The 7,559-nt window shown below is 34.9% G+C and overlaps 1 non-coding gene across 1 annotated transcript; it reads left to right on the top strand.

Moving 5' to 3' along the window:
• Positions 1 to 311: 311 nt before the first annotated feature.
• LOC130937279 (small nucleolar RNA R71) lies at positions 312 to 419 on the top strand. The gene has a single exon (XR_009068502.1). It is a non-coding gene; the product is annotated as a small nucleolar RNA R71 (small nucleolar RNA).
• Positions 420 to 7,559: the final 7,140 nt, after the last annotated feature.

Genomic DNA, 7,559 nt, shown 5'->3' with positions numbered 1-7,559 from the left:
TTGGATGCATTTTGCCATCCATTCAGACTTTGAGAAATCATGTTGACTTGCTGAGTCAACATTTTGTTCTAAGCCAATATGGCATTCAGAGCATCAATTTCAAGAACTCTCTTCCTCTGAGGCATCCCATTACTCACAGGATTCCTCTCAGAAGTGTACATGAATTGGTTGTTTGCAACCATTTCAATAAGTTCTTTAGCTTCTGCAGGCGTTTTCTTTAGGTGAATAGATCTACCTGCAGAATGGTCCAGTGACATCTTAGAGAACTCAGATAGACCATAATAGAATATATCCAAAATGGTCTACTCTGAAAGCATGTCAGAAGGACATTTTTTGGTCATCTGCTTGTATCTTTCCCAAGCTTCATAGAGGGATTCACCATCTTTTTGCTTGAAGGTTTGAACATCCACTCTAAGCTTGCTCAGCTTTTGAGGAGGAAAGAACTTGGCCAAGAAGTTCGTGACCAGCTTATCCCAAGAGTCCAGGCTATCTTTAGGTTGTGAGTCCAACCATATTCTAGCTCTGTCTCTTACAGTAAAAGGGAAAAGCATGAGCCTGTAGACTTCAGGATATACTCCATTAGTCTTAACAGTCTCACAGATCTGCAAGAACTCAGTTAAAAACTGATAGGGATCTTCTAATGGAAGTCCATGAAACTTGCAATTCTGTTGCATTAGAGCAACTAGTTGAGGCTTCAGCTCAAAATTGTTTACTCCAATGGCAGGGATTGAGATGCTTCTTCCATCAAATTTGGAAGTAGGTGTAGTATAGTCACAAAGCATCCTCCTTGTGCCTCCACCATTGTTATTGGGTTCAGCCATGTCTCTCTCTTTTTCGAGATTCTTTGTAAGGTTTTCTCTGAATTGTTGTGCTTTAGCTTCTCTTAGCTTCTTCTTCAGAGTCCTTTCAGGTTTAGGATCTGCTACAACAAGAATGTCCTTGTCCTTGCTCCTGCTCATATGAAAAAGAAGAGAATAGAAAAAGAAGTGGAATCCTCTATGTCACAGTATAGAGATTCCTTTATGATAGTAGAAGAAGAAAAAAATAAAAAGAGGAGAAGAAAAATTCGAACACAGAAGTGAAGAGGGGGTTCGAATTTTTGAGATGAAGAGAAGTGTTAGTAAATGAATAAATAAATAGAAGGAGATGAGAGAGAGAGTTTTTGAAAATTAACTACAATAAAGGAAAATATTTTTGTTTTGATTTTAAATTAAAGTTAAAATTTGAAAATTAAGAAAGGGAATAAAATAAAAATTAAAATTTGAAACAATTAGTTAAAAAAAGAATTTTGAAAAAGAGGGAGGTAATTTTGAAAATTAGAGAGAGGAAAGTAGTTAGGCGGTTTTGAAAAAGATAAGAAACAAACAAAAAGTCAATTAGTTAGTTGAAAAAGATTTGAAAATAAATTTTGGAAAAATAAGAAGTTAGAAAAGATATTTTGAAATTGATTTTGAAAAAGATATGATTTGAAAAAGATATGATTAAAAAGGTAGGATTGAAAAGATATTTTGAAAAAGATATTTTGGAAAATATTTGATTTTTTAAAATTAAAATTGATTACTTGACAAACAAGAAACTAAAAGATATGACTCTAGAATTTAAAGATTGAACCTTTCTCAACAAGAAAGTAACAAACTTCAAATTTTTTAATCAATCACATTAATTGTTAGTAAAGTTTTTGAAATTTTGAAATAAAGATAAGAAAAAGATTTTGAAAATAAATTTTAAAAAAATTTTGAAAATAATAAGAAAAATGAAAAAGATTTGATTTCTGAAAAAGATTTTGAAAAGTTAGGATTTTTAAAATTGAAAATTTGATTTGACTTATAAGAAATAGCTAAGTTTTAAAACTTTTTGACTAAGTCAACTCAAATTTTCGAAAATTATGAGCAAAATAAGGAAAAGAAATTTTTTTATATTTGAATTTTAATGAGGAGAGAGAAAAACACAAAAATAACTCACAACATGAAAATTATGAATCAAAATACATGATGCATGCAAGAACACTATGAATGTCAAGATGAACACCAAGAACACATTGAAGGTCATGATGAACATCAAGAACTTATTTTTGAAAAAAATTTTCAAGAAAAGAAAACATGCAAGACACCAAACTTAGAAATTTTTTTTAATGCTTAGACACTATGAATGCAAAAATGCACATGAAAAACAACAAAAGACACAAAACAAGAAAATTTAAAGATCAAACAAATAGACTTGTCAAGAACAACTTGAAGATCATGAAGAACACCATGCATGAATTTTCGAAAAAAATGCAAAAGATTTTAAAACATGCAATTGACACCAAACTTGAAAATTGACACTAGACTCAAACAAGAAACACAAAATATTTTTGGCTTTTATGATTTTATTAAAATATTTTTATTTCGAAAATTATTTTTAGAAAAACAAAAACAAAGAAAATTTTTTTGAAAGATTTTTGAAAACTTTTTGAAAAGAAAATTACCTAATCTGAGCAACACGATGAACCGTCAGTTGTCCAAACTCGAACAATCCCCGGCAACGGCGCCAAAAACTTGATAGGCAAAAATGTGATTTACACTTTTCATAACTTGAATAATTCTTAGCAATGGCTCCAAAAACTTGGTGCACACTACTATTGTTCACTCACATTCTTCACAACTTCGCACAACTAACCAGCAAGTGCACTGGGTCGTCCAAGTAATAAACCTTACGTGAGTAAGGGTCGATCCCACGGAGATTGTTGGTATGAAGCAAGCTATGGTCATCTTGTAAATCTCAGTTAGGAGAATTCAAATGGATGTAATAGTTTTTGAATATAAAGATAAATAAAGCATAAAATAAAGATAGAGATACTTATGTAAATCATTAGTGGGAATTTCAGATTAGCACATGAAGATGATGTGTTCCTTCTGAATCTCTGCTTTCCTACTGCTTTCATCCAATCATTCTTACTCCTTTCTATGGCAAGTTGTATGTAGGGCATCACCATTGTCAATGGCTACTTCTCATACTCTCAGTGAAAATGGTCCAAATGCTCTTGTCACAGCACGGCTAATCATCTGTCGGTTCTCGATCATGTCGGAATAGAATCCATTGATTCTTTTGCGTCTGTCACTACGCCCAACAATCGCGAGTTTGAAGGTCGTCACAGTCATTCAATCCCTGAATCCTACTCGAAATACCACAGACAAGGTTTAAACTTTCCGGATTCTCAAGAATGGCCACCAATAATTCTAGCTTACACCACGAAGATTCTGATTAAGGAATCCAAGAGATACACGCTCGGTCAGAGGTAGAACGGAAGTGGTTGTCAAGTACGCGTTCATAGGGATGGATGATGATGAGTGTCACGGATCATCACATCCATCAAGTTGAAGTGCAACAAATATTTTAGAACAAGAACAAGCTGAATTAAATAGAAAATAGTAGTAATTGCATTAAAACTTGAGGTACAGCAGAGCTCCACACCCTTAATCTATGGTGTGTAGAAACTCCACCGTTGAAAATACATAAGTGATGGTCCAGGCATGGCCGAGAGGCCAGCCTCTAAAACGTGATCAATAGTCTCCTAAGATGAACAACTGATTAAAACTGAGACCAAAGATGTCTAATACAATAGTAAAATGTCCTATTTATACTAGACTAGTTACTAGGGTTTACAAAAATAAGTCTAAATGCAGAAATCCACTTCCGGAGCCCACTTTACTGTGTGCTTGGGCTGAGCATGAGCTTTACACGTGCAGAGGCTTCTCTTGGAGTTAAACGCCAAGTTGTAACGTGTTTTTGGCGTTTAACTCTGGTTTGTAATGTGTTTCTGGCGTTTTACTCCAGAATGCAACATCGAACTGGCATTGAATGCCAATTTGCGTCGTCTAAACTCGAACAAAGTATGGACTATCATATATTGCTGGAAATCTCTAGATGTCTATTTTCCAACGCCGTTGAGAGTGCGCAATGTGGGGTTCTATAGCTCCAAAAAATCCATTTTAAGTGCAGGGAGGTCAGAATCCAATAGCATCAGCAGTCCTTTGTCAGCCTCCTATCAGATTTTTGCTCAGGTCCCTCAATTTCAGCCAGAAAATACCTGAAATCACAGAAAAACACACAAACTCATAGTAACATCTAGAAATGTGAATTTTGCATAAAAACTAATAAAAACATCACTAAAAGTAGCTAGATCCTACTAAAAACTACCTAAAAACAATGCCAAAAAGCGTATAAATTATCCGCTCATCACATAGCCTATTCCTAGAATAGGCTACGCTTTTCAAATGTAGCTTAAAAAAAGTATAGTTGAATGGGTTTTTTTCTTGTAGTGGTGACACGCCAGAGAAGCGCCAGTCACACGCCAGCTGGAAGACCACGTTTGTTGAGTTTCTTTTCCCTCCAAATTGTAATTTTCTTTTCACTTTTATAATTTTCTTTATTTTCTAGATCTAGGAGTAGTATAAATACCCTTGGAAGTATTGGAAAAGGGGGGTTAACAAGTCACAGAGATTACTATCTCAAGAGATTGTAGAGTTTTAGTTTTCAATTCACTTTTCACTTTTCACACTTCATCTCTTCCATCTTTTGTACTTTCTTTCTGAGCTTTGAGTAGCTAAATTCCCTCTTATTGAGAGAGGGAGCTCTATTGTACTTGTTGGATTAATGATAATGATAGTGAATTTCTTCTTCTCTTCATCTTCTCTTTGATTTGCTAGAAGGAATTTCGATTTTTATGCTTAGTGTTCAATTAACTTGGAAAAGAGATTTAACGCAAAATGGGTTTCATGGGAACCTTGGAAATAGAAACATGAAACCATGTTAGAAATCCCTTCTCACACTTGAGTAGAATCTGGGTTTTGGTGTTTGGATATGGTGACATACAATCCTCCCTCTACTTTGACCTATGATGATGTGTGGTATAATCAGGGATCAAGCATATCTCTCTTCATGAGCAATTAGACGAAGGAATTGACTATTGATCAAGATCTGAGAGATTGAGTCACCAAAGGATTGGGGCTCAATCAATCATGATTGCCAAGAGGTCAATGAGTTGCATGATTGAAGAGGATATGAGATGGATTTAATCCAAAGAGACAATATCTCCTGATCTCAATGAATTTCCCCATTCTTATCTCTCCCATTCTTTTATAGCTTTTATTTACATTCTGCAAATTCACATTCCCCTTTACATTCCTGCTATTTCTATTTCTGCACTTTATTGCTTTCCTTTATTCTTTTGCCATTTATGTTTTTGCCATTTATAATTCTGCACATACAACTTACTCTGTTAAGCTTGACTAATTCACCAATTAATTAAAATTGTTCAAATCTACCAATCTCTGTGGATACGATCCCACTCCACTGTGTTAATACTTGACGATAATTTTGGTGCGCTTGCCAAGAGTGGATTCATCAATATTATTGGGAGGGGAGTGAATCTCAAACTCATCAATGCCACAACACACATACATCATTTTTTGAAGTTTTTATCATATTTTAGGTTAGAATTCTTGAGAGAGAGGCTCCCTCTTCTCTCTAGAATTTAGGGTTTTAAGCTTAGTTTCTCTTTAATTTTAGTCCTTGATTCTTGTTTTACTATAGTTTTATTTATATTTTCATGCTCTCTTGACTTGATCCTCTTAGTTTCTTGTATAATTTTCTCAATTTTTTCACTTTTAGTTTATGAACACTTGTCAATTTTGATTCCATTAATGCAATTTTGATATTTTATGTTTCTTGGATGCTTTTTGAGTGATTGTTATTATTTCGTTGCAATTGATAGTTATAGATTTTATTATTTATGAAGCTTAACATGATTTTCCTTTTTGTGCATATTAAGTGTTTGATAATTGGGTGACCTTGAGTCATAGATGTACATTCTAGATTATGATTAGGATTTTTAGTTGACTCGGATTTGTGGATTGAGATCAATTTTGCCCTTTTGACTTGTCCTCAATAATAGGATTGACTAATTGTGATTAATTCTTTGCAATTACCATGTTTGTGGTCGATGACTATGATAGGAATCCTTAATTCCCAACCCTTGCTAAGAGTTCCTTTTTGCCCCCTAAATTTTATTTTCATTGTTTCACTTGCTTTGAGTTTAATTCCTTGCATACTTATTTACTTCCTTGCCTTTTATTTTCTTTTCAATTGCCATCAAACTCCTCTACTCGATTACAATTTCTAGGGAGAATGACACGAAGTTTAAATACTCTCAGTTTTTTATATTGGTTTGACTTAAGTAACAAACAAATTAAACTTTGATGTGGAGATTCGATTGCTAGTTTGGACTATGTTATCAACAAAGAAGCTCTTTTTTATATTGAGAAATTTCAAATCGGCATTAATCTCTCACATCAATGCTTATTGACAAAATGGATTTAGCCAACAAATAGGCATGCACATTTTTTACCCTGGTCAGTGGTGGACGAAATTGTGATCATCAACAATGACTCCAAAGGCTTGGTGCTCTCAAACGTGAATCACACTTTGTCACAACTCCGCACAACTAACCAGCAAGTGTACTGGGTCGTCCAAGTAATACCTTACGTGAGTAAGGGTCGATCCCACAGAGATTGTTGGTATGAAGCAAGCTATGGTCACCTTGTAAATCTCAGTCAGGCGGATTCAAATTGATAGTGATTTTCGGAAAATATAAAGAGATACTTAATTAAATAATAAAGGATAGAAATACTTATGTAAATTCATTGGTGGGAATTTCAGATAGGTGTATGGAGGTGCTGTGTTCCTTCTGAATCTCTGCTTTCTTACTACTTTTATCCCATGTTTATCACTCCCTTCTATGGCAAGCTGTATGTAGGTCATCACTGTTGTCAATGGCTACATCCCATCCTCTTAGTGAAAATGGTCCAAATGCTCTGTCACAGCACGGCTAATCATCTGTCGGTTCTCGATCATGTTAGAATAAAATCCCTTGATTCTTTTGCATTTGTCATCACGCCCAGCAATCACGAGTTTGAAGCTCGTCACAGTAATTCAATTTTGGAATCCTACTCAGAATACCACAGACAAGGTTAGACTTTACGGATTCCCATGAATGCCGCCATCAATTCTAGCTTATACTACGAAGATTCTGATTAAGGAATCCAAGAGATATGCGCCCGGTCTAAGGTAGAATGGAAGTGGTTGTCGGTCACGCGTTCATAGGTGAGAATGATGATGAGTGTCACAGATCATCACATTCATCATGTTGAAGTGCAACGAATATCTTAGAATAAGAACAAGTCGAATTGAATAGAAAATAGTAATTGCATTGAAACTTGAGGTACAGCAGAGCTCCACACCCTTAATCTATGGTGTGCAGAAACTCCACCGTTGAAAATATATAAGTGATGAAGGTCCAGGTATGGCCGAGAGGCCAGCCCCCAAAACGTGATCACAGGACCAAAAATACAATCCAGGATATCTAATAGACTAGTAAAAAGTTCTATTTATACTAAACTAGCTACTAGGGTTTACAGAGGTAAGTAATTGATGCATAAATTCACTTTCGGGGCCCACTTGGTGTGTGATTGGGCTGAGCTTGATCTATCCACGAGCTGAGGCTTCTCTTGAAGTTGAAC

This window comes from Arachis stenosperma, chromosome 6 (assembly GCF_014773155.1).
Source record: "Arachis stenosperma cultivar V10309 chromosome 6, arast.V10309.gnm1.PFL2, whole genome shotgun sequence".
NCBI lineage: Eukaryota > Viridiplantae > Streptophyta > Magnoliopsida > Fabales > Fabaceae > Arachis > Arachis stenosperma.
This window is presented reverse-complemented; position numbering and strand designations above follow the sequence as displayed.